General features: G+C 38.0%; 1 pseudogene; it reads left to right on the top strand.

Annotated features, from left to right (window-relative positions):
- Positions 1–9,839: 9,839 nt before the first annotated feature.
- Positions 9,840–10,906, top strand: LOC105087422 (alpha-2-macroglobulin receptor-associated protein-like; annotated as a pseudogene).
- The last annotated feature ends 456 nt before the right edge of the window (positions 10,907–11,362 follow it).

Here is an 11,362-nt window from a genome sequence, read left to right as displayed (position 1 = left end):
ACTCAGCCTAAATGATGTTATTCTGGTTTTTATTTTGGTTTTCTTCCTTGCTTAAACTTTCCCTGGCCACTCTGAAAAAAACTTTCAGGCATTCCTGGGCCACTGACTAACTTTAATCCATTTAATTTCATCCAGATTCCCAAGAGAATGTCTAACAATAAGGAGACTTGGAACATGGTGAATTTCAGGTGCCTGAAATATACAGGCAATTGAATTCAGTAAGTAGCAATTTATTTGGACATTGAATATGTCAGCAGAATAGCAGAGTAAGCTTAATTTGATGGAATTCTACTAGAAACGCATGTAAATTCTGGGTGAATTTGAAAAAGTTAAAAGCACACAGCTGAGATTCAAAGAAAGAAAGGAACACATGCATGTTTCAGAAAGTAATAGGGAAATTAAATACAGAGATAAGAGCAGACTGATGTCTATAGGTTCTGTTCCTTAGTATAGTCCTTATGCAAATAGGGGCAAGAGCTAAAAGTCCAACATTAATTTGAGGCCAGTAATTTAGACTCAGAATGAAAGAATATTGGGAAGCTGGTACAGATATCCTACATAAAGTTCATGAGGAGTTGCTCAGTCCATTTAACAGCATCAGGGGAGGTGGTGAGGCAGACTGACATCTGTTTAAAACCTTCAGATCGAGAAAACATCAACACCTCTGAAAAGCAGGCCTGTCATTCCCAGAGCTGTCATACCCAGGTTGTCACTCACCTGTAATTCCCTGTATGAATCAGAAAACTGGGTGCAGGATGGGCATGGCAATAAATCCTAGGACCTCATCAGAAATCAAAGTAAAACCACTCTGAAGGGAAATTTTAACAAACCAGAGCAGACAGTATCCTAGCCAGAAAGAAATAAGAATCCTGAGGAAGTTACTTTAGTTATTTAAATAATATTCGATGCATTTCCACAGCCAAGCCATTCTGAAGAATTCTAAAACACATACACATAATTTATTTGCATCTTATGTATCCCACTATCCAGAGCAAAATTCTTATGTATCTGTGGAAATTGGGGAGCGCTATGGAGAAAATAAAAAGTATTTACCATAAAACACTTGAAAGTAAGACAGACAGTATCTAATTTTTAATTATCTGGTATTTTATTTAAAACTTTTGGGATCTTAAAATAGGGAAAACCTACGTAGAAATGAAGGTTTAAATGTTTAGAGGTTTATAAATCTCATCTATAAAACCTTTATAAATCTTTTTAATACAATCCCCGAGAGGTATAAAAATGTCTAGTGATAGGGTCGAATAGGCTTGAGAGAATTTCAGCTGTTTAATATTCTTGGTCAGCTATTAAGACCTTTCAGAAGCATTTTGATTTTCATGGCATTATCCAACAAAGGGCAGGATATTTTGCAGAAAGATCTGGTCCTCTTTTTGACTTGCTGGTGTGTTTGTTTTTGTTTTTGCTTTTTCATATTAAGTGGTACCTTATGCTGCCTATTGCATACTCTCTTTCATGCATGCATTCATTCAAATAATATTTACTGAGTTGAGATACCTTACGTAACACTCAGTAAGTAATGTTTAGATGAATGAATGCACTTTCTGTCAAAGTAAAAGTACTGAGAAAAATCACAAAATGTATGATCCAGCCCCACAGAAACATAACTGTGTTGAGTATATAAAATACAGTGATGAAATAATGAATTTATTGTATTAGACATTTTCTAAGTTCAAAAATGAGTTTTTTATAAATAATCAGAGTTTAAGGATAACAAAAAAAGGACAATTCCTTATGGATTGAATATGTCAATAAATGTACATTTGAGATGTGACTTGAGACTGACCTTCAAGAAAGAAGAGAACTTAAATAGATATATGAATAAGGAACAAAAGGGCATGGTGATAGTATGTGCATAAATAGTGTGGCCCATTTTTATATTCTTTATTTATATCTATATTCTTTATAGTCATAGATAACCCAAATGTAATTGTTTCCATGGGTCCATTCTCAGCATCCAAACAAAATGGCAACTCCCATCTTGGTAACACTAATGAGTAATACAGTCTTTAACAAAGAGGTTGTGAAGGAAAGGGGGTGGAAAAGGCTCGCATCCCACATCACACAACAAAACCTATTTAACTATTTGTTTAATTTTCTCCCTTCTGCAATTTTTTTCTCCCTCTCTCTACACATCTCTCTTCTCCCACATCTGGCCACACTCTACCAGCCATCTTTCCACATCTTTCTAGATCTCTCCATCCTTAGTTTCATTATGCCACAATTTAAACATCTCCAGGTTGCATCTCCACAACTTATTCCACAAAGATAAACAAAGGACACTTCTCAGGATCTACTTTTCTTTGAAGGAAGCAGTGATAAGGAGTGGTTACAAATAATATGGGGTGTAGAGCAGTGACTTAAAAAAAATCTTTTCTTGTTAGAACATGAATACTTGGGACTTTGAGGAAACTACAAAATCTAGAAGAATTCATTAATAGTTATTTATTTTCAATAAATAAAATATAATAAGTAGGCTAAACTCTGACAGATTAACTCTTCCAAAACTTGCTTTCACATACCTTCACTATTGGGATGTTTGATAACCACTTCTTTACTTTCTTCTTTATTTCAAATTATAAGAACCCTCCCATAAGTTCCTTGCCAGGCAAGGTTAAGTTATATCAACCCAAACAGATTTTTTAATAACACGGCTGGTTGAAAGTACAGGAAAAAAGCTGGTTTCTCCTTTTCAACAGACATAGAATGAATAATGGGGGAAGTGGTTTTAAAAAGTCTCTCTCCATGATGGGCTAAGGTTAAGATTAGGACTTTAGAGGCCAGAAGAGCAAAATAACTACAACAATCCACGTATTTCCAAGAGCAGTCATTTGTTATCTGAGGGATTTATTTTTCCTACTATTTTTTTTTCTGTAGCCCAACTTGTGTCTTTATTAAATGACATAAGAGAATACAGTGTGGCTGAGAAGGCTTACATTTCCTTAGCCCAAAGTCAGATATTCTCAGTCTACCGTCCACTCAAATTAAAAATAGAGTTTTACAAGAAAAAACTGGATAGAACTAAGTGTACTTTTATTTCAATCCTTTACCTAAATTTTTTGTTTTATCTTCAATTCTCCACTGAAGTGACTACATTAATATATTTTAAGAACATTTCATTAAGTTGAAACAATCATTCAGTATATTAACTATAATTTAGAAAAGCCAAATCCGTTAGCCAAATTCATTTCTATATTGCCACAGCAGTGTATTCTGAACTAAAAGATACTTGGCAATTCTTCCCTTAGATACTGACTCAACTGGAAGGCAGAGTAAGGATAGCTACCCATTCAGGGAAGGAAATGTCACTTAGCTTCTGTAGCTATCTTAGGTCTCTTATTACATTAACAAATTGAAGAATAAAAACCATACAATCATCTCAATAGACACAGGAAAAGCTTTTGAAAAAATTCAACATCCATTCATTGTAAAAACTCCCCAGAGAGTGGGCATAGAGGGGACACACCTTAACATATTAAAGGCCGTATATGACAAGCCCATAGCTAACATCAGACTCAATGATGAAAAGCTGAAAGAATTTTCTCTAAGATCAGGAACAAGACAAGGATGCCCACTCTCAACACTTTTATTCAACACAGTGTTGGAAATAATAGCCACAGCAATCAAGACAAGAAAAATAAAATAAAAGGAATCCACTGGAAAGGAAGATGTAAAAATGTCACTGGTTTTGGATGACATGATACAGAGAAAATTCTAAAGACACCGCCAAAAAACAACTAGAACTCAAAAATAAATTCAGTAAATTTGTAGGATACAAAATTAATATACAGAAATCTGTTGCATTTCTATACACTAACAATAAATTCTAAGAGAAACTAAGGAAACAATCCCATTTACAATTGCATCAAAAAAAAAACCTAGGAGTAACCCTGCCTAAGGAGGTAAAACACTCGTACACAGGAAACTATGAGACATTGATGAAAAGAAATTGAAAATGACACAAACAGATGGAAAGACATACCCTGTTCATGGTTTGGAAGAATAAATATTGTGAAAATTACCATACTACCCAAGGCAATCTACAGATTTAATGCAATCTCTATCAAAATACCAAGGGCATTTTTCTCACAGACCTAGAAGGAATAACTTTACAATTTGTATGGAAACACAAAGACCCTGAATAGCCAAAACAATCTTGAGAAAGAAAAATGGAGCTGGAGGATTCTGGCTTCTTGACTTCAGGCTATAATACAAAGAAAGCTATAGTAATCAAAACAGTATGATGCTGGCACAAAAACAGACACATAGATCAATGGAACAGAATAAAGAGTTCAGAAATAAACCTATGCACTTACAGTCAATTAACCTATGGCAAAGGAGGTAAGAATATACAATGGAGAAGAGTCTGGGCTCCCTTAAGGATGGTTTCTGTCAATTTTCCTTCTTTAAATGGACCATACTTTCCCATGTGTCTGTATGCCTTGTGATTTTTGTTGTTGTTGTTGTTACTGAATATTCGGCATTCAAATATTATAATATGGTATCTGTGGAAATAAGATTCTCCCAGAGTTTGCTGTGCTTTTGATTATTGAAGGCTGTAGCAGTCTGTTTGTTTAGGGACCTTTCCAAACTATCTTTGCAATGACTGTATTCCTTATCATGTGTAGTCACTGAAGCCTCTGTTCCTTTAGCTCATGTTTAGCTAATGTTTTTGACAGAGATATCCTTGAATTCCAGGACCTAAAACAAACAAATATACACGCAAACACACATGGACATCCATATGCGCACACAAAACCATACAACTCTCCCAGTGTTGCAATTTCCTGGATCACTCTTTCAGCATTTAGCTGACCTGTGCTGAGTTCAAGGATCAGCCCAGGGTAAAAGCTTAAGAGTATTTTCTGGTGTTTTCTGACAGGCATCTTACCTTGAATATGCATGTGGCTTTCTTAATTTCTCTGTATGCATGGGTACATTTTGTATGTTCTAAATTCTCAGAGAATCTACCCCAGATTTTGCTCTTGGATCTTAGGTGGTCTATTTCAATTCATAATCTTTTGCCCCAGCTGTGTGCTTTGTTAGTTCACCTTGCACTGTTTTTGAGTAATTATAGCTGCTTTTCCAGACTGTGTTCCAAGTTAGGCAAAACTTCTGTCAGTCCTTCAGGTAGCTCCCAGACAGATTAGAACAGATACACATAGTAATCTGAGAACAGGGTCTCTTCTGTTCCCTCTTTAACCAGGATTGAGGGTCCCATAGTAGGAACATGGTCTGTTGCTGTTTTAAAATTATCATTGCATTAAGACTTCACTGTTTTAAGACCATTACTACACTGAGAGAGGATGGGGCAACGGTAAGTATAAATGCCACAAAACTTTCCTGCCATTTTCAAACTGCCTCTTCCTTACTTCAGCATGTGTTTGGCTGCTGTAAACTTATGGCTGATTTCCAGACTTAAGATCAACTCAAACAACTCCACAAAAAGACACAGTATAATCAAACTCCCAGAAGACAAAAGACAAAAAGAATCTTGAAAGGAGAAAGAAAAAAGCAATTTGTCACAAAGCAGGAATCCTCAATAAGACTAATAACTGATTTCTTATCAGAAACCATGGAAGCCAGAGGCCAGACACATTTAAAGTGGTGAAACAAAAAAGTATCAACTAAGAATTCTATATTTGGCCAAACCATTTCCAAACCTTAGGGAGAAATTAATGTAGTCCCAGATAAACAAAAGCTGAAAGAGTTTGTTACAACTCCCTAACACTGCCCTATAAGAAATGCCAAATTTAATCCTTCAGGTTGAAATAAAAGGATGCCAGAAAATAATTCAAAGCTGCATAAAGAAATAGAGATCTCCAGTAAAGACAATTACATGGGCAAATATTAAAGTCAATATTGTGTTATTAGTTTGTAACTTCACTTTTTATCTCCTACATGATTTAAAAGATAAATGCATAAAATAATTATGAATCAATGTTACTGGGCACACAATGTATAAAGGTGTAATTTGCGACAATACTGTATAGAGGAGGAATGGAACTGTATAGAAACAAAGTTTCTGTATGCTATTGAAATTAAGTTGGTTTTTATTCAAATTACATTGTTTTAACTTTAGAATGGTAAATGTAATCCTCCTGATAACCACAAAGTATCAATAGACTATACACAAAAGGAAATCAATAGAGGTCACTATAAAAACCTAAGCACAGAAAAAGTCAGTAATGGAGAAAATGAGGGGCAAATAATGTATAAGACATACAGAAAACAAGCAGGGAACTGACAGAATTAAGTTCTTCCTCATCAGTATTTTTTTTAATGTAAGTGGGTTAAGCTCTCCAATAAAAGGATAAACACTGGCAAAATAGAGTTTAAAAACACATGATCCAATTACAGGCTGTCTACAAAAAACTCACTTGAGAGTGAAAGACACAAGTGGGCTGAAAGTGGAAGTATGAAATAAAATATCCCAAGCAAATAGTAACCCCCACCAAAAAAAAAAAAAGATCTGGGGTGGCTACACTACTACCACAAAAAAAAACTTTAAATCAAAAATTGTCACAAGACACAAAGAGATCACTATATATTGATAACAAGTTCAATCTATCAAAAAGATATAACTATAAACAGACATGTACCAAACAGCCCCCAAATACAGAAGCAAACACTGACAGAAATGAAGAAAGAAATAGTTCTAAAATAATAGTTGGAGATCAGTATCTTGCTTTCAATAATGGATAGAACATCTAGACAGAAGATCAGTGGAAATGTAGGGGACTGAATAACAAAATTAGCCAACTCAACCTAACAGACATATATAGATCACTCCACTTACCAGCAGCAGAATACACATTTTTCTCAAGTACACACAGAACATTCTCTAGGAGAGACCATATGTTAGGCCACAATACAAGTACCAATACATTTTTAAGAAATTGAAATCATACAAACTATCTTTAACCACAGTGAAATGATGGTAGAAATCAATTACAGAACCACTGGTAGCCATTTCCCATCATTTTTGCCACACATGATACAAAGCAAGGAAGGGTACAACATAATTTACCATTTAGAAAAGTAGAAAAGAAAACATACTATTGACACAACGTGTGCTTCTTTCCCATGGACAGGGATAGGAAGGGAAGTGATGCTAATGTATGAGCATTATTTATTCCTCAGTATGTGAACTTCTCGGTCAGTCACTGGGCAGCCTGTGATTCCGCCTGATGGGAAGACTTCCTATACTAAGTGTTGAGGGGAGCCAACCTTGAAAGGAACATTTAAAGGATTACAGTGGGATCAGCTTGGCAGCGCACTTCCTCCTGTGTCAGTATCTAGGCTGGGGTATTTCCATAGAGTGTGTGCAATCATAGACCCTAGCTCACCAGAATGTAATTTGATTGTTTTGTTAATAAATTCCCTCAGCATTCTGTCTTTTGTATCCTTCTGCGTTTACTTAATTCTTCATTATCACTGCAAAACAACTGTTTTCCTGTTCAGATGCTGAAAAGTAGGTATCAATACCTCCTGAATTTTTACACATCACAGATCAGTTTTAGATGTCAGGATCAGAGACACCAACTATTTTTAATGACTGAGATATCATTTGAATATGTGATTAACATGTTCAGTGTTGAAGTGTGTGTCTGGCTCATTATACATTGTCTAAAAGGTTTCAAACTGCAAAAATTTAAAAATCTTTATCTCTGAATAGTTCTCCTGTGCTGTCCGTTGGTGTCAGACTGTTAATGTGCAGTCTGTCACCTTCAAATAATGTGACTTTGTAACCAATTATTTACCATGTTAGTTTATCAACAGAGAATCTTAGTCAAAACAGTAATACAACTCAATTAACTATACTTCCTTCTGTACACACTTCCCTTGTCTTTTCTTCATACTGTTTCCCTGATCCTGTTTATATTCAGTACTTTTGCCATTATATTGAATTGTGTGTATTCTGGTAAGCTACCACAATGCTTTATGAAATATAGTAGAATATAAGTGCATTTAAGTTATATATATGTGTGTGTGTGTAGTTTGCTTAAGTGTAGTGTTTTTTGTTTTCTGTACTGGTTCATTGCTTTTTTTGCCTATAGGGATTTGAATGAAAATATCAAAAAGGCAAAATCCCAAATTCTGAAAATTTAGCATGAGTCAGTCAGTATATAATTTGTAAACTGATAGTATAAAGTCTTAAAAGTGAGGAAGTAAGTCTTTCAAATTTAAATCTTTATTGTAAACTGAAGAGTAGCATACGTAAGTATGTAATGAAAAATTGTATTCTAATTTGGAATGCCCATGAACACCTATTTTCTCCTTCTAATCATGACAGTAGGCCATTTGATTATCTTATTTTAATGATTTAACTTTAAAACAATGAAGTATTTGATGTGAACAAAAACAAAGTGTTTTTCTTTATTTGATGGGGGTAGGAGTACTAGAGAAATGAAATGTCAAACATCTGTTGAGGAACCCATACTTTTCTATATATTGTGTACTGTTATTTCAATAACTAACCTAAAATTCCTAAAAGGATGCTATAGTAAGTTATTATGCCATTTTACAGACAGAATTAAGTGAATTTCAGGGAGGTACGACACTTGCCTAAGGTTATCCAGCTGATTAGTGGTAGAAGTGAGAATTAAATCCAGGTGTAATCACTGCCAAAGCTTCTGCTTGTTTCTTTACATTATCCACTTTCAATAGCCAGGGCTCTCCTGCTTACACAGGTGATTGAGATTTCCAAAGAGATAATCAACATTGCTCTTTAAACAGATTTTAAAAATTACTGTTGATGCTCTGAAGGCATATTCCTTTTCCATTAAGTGACTGTAGTTCTTCAAATAATACTTCCAGACACTAGTAATCATACCAACAGAAATTAAGCACAGAACAACAGAACTCAGGGGTGTGTCTAGCAGTCAATAAAGACCAGTTAGGCTCACTGATATCTTCTATCACTTCTTCCAGATTAGCCTAATCTTAATAATGAGGTCCTAATATTTCACAGTATTGCCTTTCCCTGATAGTTGGTTGTTCTCCTATCATTCTCTCTTATCACTCTCTTTCCTCATATTATTGTTTTTAACAATTTTGGGTGGATTAAACACAGTGATTAGTATTCAGCTGTACTAGTCACAAAAGCAGACTCCTAGATCACACCAAAGTAAGTAGAGAAAAAGTATAAATTATATGAACACACACACACCAACTCTATGTTGCACTTCTCCAAAATCTATTCAGTATCTGCACATTCACTGTGTATCAGAAGTAAGGCTAGAAATAAGCATAGCACTGTTTACAAAATACAGAAAATAGACCCAAATATGGAAATTACCACCAATGAGAATGGGAAAGAAAGACTGTAATAAGGAATTTAGGTTATTTTTGTTTCTTAGCTATGATGCCAGATACTGAATTTTCAACGTAAGACAAGGAGACCATAAAACGATATATTAATTTCCTAGAGCTGCCACGACAAAGTACCACAGATAGTTTATTTACTCACAGTTCTAGAAGCTGGAAGTCTGAGACGGCTGCAACAGGGTTGATTTCTTCTGGGGCCTCTCTTCCTGGCTTGGAGACGCTGGTTTTCCTTTTGTCTTCCCAGGGTCTGTGCCCGTCTGCCCCCTAATCCTCTCTTCCTATAAGGATACCAGTCGTATTGGATTAGAGCCCCCCATCCGACCTCATTTTGCCTCAGTTACCTGTTTAGGGGCCCACCTCCAAATACAGTCACATTATGAGGTACTGGGGGTTAAGACACCCACATATGAATGTAAGCAGGGTAATATTCAGTAAATAACAAAAGATGAGAGTAATTTAAAGAAGTAAAAACTGCAGCCTGGGGTGGGAAGATGGCGCCGACCGCGGCGGCGGCTCCAAACAGGCTGCACGAGCCCCGGCCGCTGCTAACGCGGCCGCTGCTGCCGCTCCGGGCGGAGGGCTGGGGCTCACGCGGGCAAGTACTCGCGAGAACCAGCCCCGCTGCCACGGGGCGTGGGGGCGTGGCGGGGTGGAGTTCCTCACAGGTAAGGTGAACCAGCTGTGCATGAAGCCCAGGTGCTTAGTCTTATACCTGAGAGCTTGTCCGAGCCGCGTGCTGACCTGAAGTTACATGAATAGGATGAATTCAAGCGGGAGAAGTTGAAGGCTGAAGGCTTGGATAAAGACCAAGAGAAGGAAGCAAAACTTATCCGCAGTCTCAAAGTCACCCTGGCAAACTACGGTCTGGGCGGGAGAAATGATGTCTGGCGGAGGGCAGCGACTTCCCTTCATCCGCGGCAACAGGATGACAGCCTGGACGGGCCCCAGCTGGAGGAGCTGTGGCACAAGGCGAAGACCTCTGGGAAGGTCTTCATCGAAGAACTGGACAGGATGTGGCGGGAGTTCCAGCATCACAGGGAGAAAGTCCAGGAGCATAACATCCCGCCGGAGACCCTGAGCAGGACTGAAGAAATCCACAAAACGTCTTCAGCCCCTCCTACCTGACCTGGGTCAAGAAGGAGGTGTTGCATAGCAGACAAACCGAGGTGAAGGACCAGCTGTAGGACATTAGCCAGGGAGGGCTTCGACCGCTTGCGGAAAGTCGGCTCCCGGGGCTGCAGTGCCCAGGCCGAGATGGAGAAGCCCCGAGTAATGGATCTGGGGGACCCGCCCAGGTCAGCCAACTTCACTAGAAGGGGCTGGAATCCTTTCTGGAAGAGCTTAAGCACTCTGAAGCCAAAATGCAAAAGCATAACCACTATCAAAAGCAGCTGGAAATTTCTCATCAAAAACTGAAACACGTGGAGAGCTTTGCGGACTGGGAACATGTCAGCCGGGCAAAGAGAGAAACGCCATGTTGGAGAAAAAGACCAAGAAGCTGGGCTACAAAATAAGAAGCATTTACTGGATCTGTCCTGCTCGACACAATGAACTCTGAGGGACCAGGGAGCCCGGCCGGCGGGATGAAGGAGGTGCCAGGGGTCTAGGATGCCTAAAGAAGGGACAGGGTGCTTTGGGGGTGGCTTGTACGTCAACAGAACCTCAGAGAAGGTGTGATGCGGACGGCCACTAGGGTCCTTAGTGTGAAGGATTGCCTCAGATGCCGCCTGCCTAGTGCTGGGAAGAGGAGCTGCATGATCCCGCCCCACCTGCCCCTGACCGGCAGAGCCCCGTGCCCTCAACACAGTGGACTGTCACCTCTGTCGAGAATGCTTATTTCCAGCTGCCTGTGGAGTGGCGGTCCCCTGTGCTTCAAGGTCATAGTTTGCATCAAAATCTTATAAATCTGCCACTGGAAGTACTGTGTACATAAGTCCTTAAAAATACATTGCAGTATTGAGAAAAAAAAAAACCTACCTTTTACAGTGAGTTGCTTAAGGATAATTTATTCAAG

Source organism: Camelus dromedarius, chromosome 10 (genome assembly GCF_036321535.1).
Source record: "Camelus dromedarius isolate mCamDro1 chromosome 10, mCamDro1.pat, whole genome shotgun sequence".
NCBI lineage: Eukaryota > Metazoa > Chordata > Mammalia > Artiodactyla > Camelidae > Camelus > Camelus dromedarius.
Note: the sequence above shows the minus strand (reverse complement) of the source record. Positions and strands in the feature narration are given on the sequence as shown.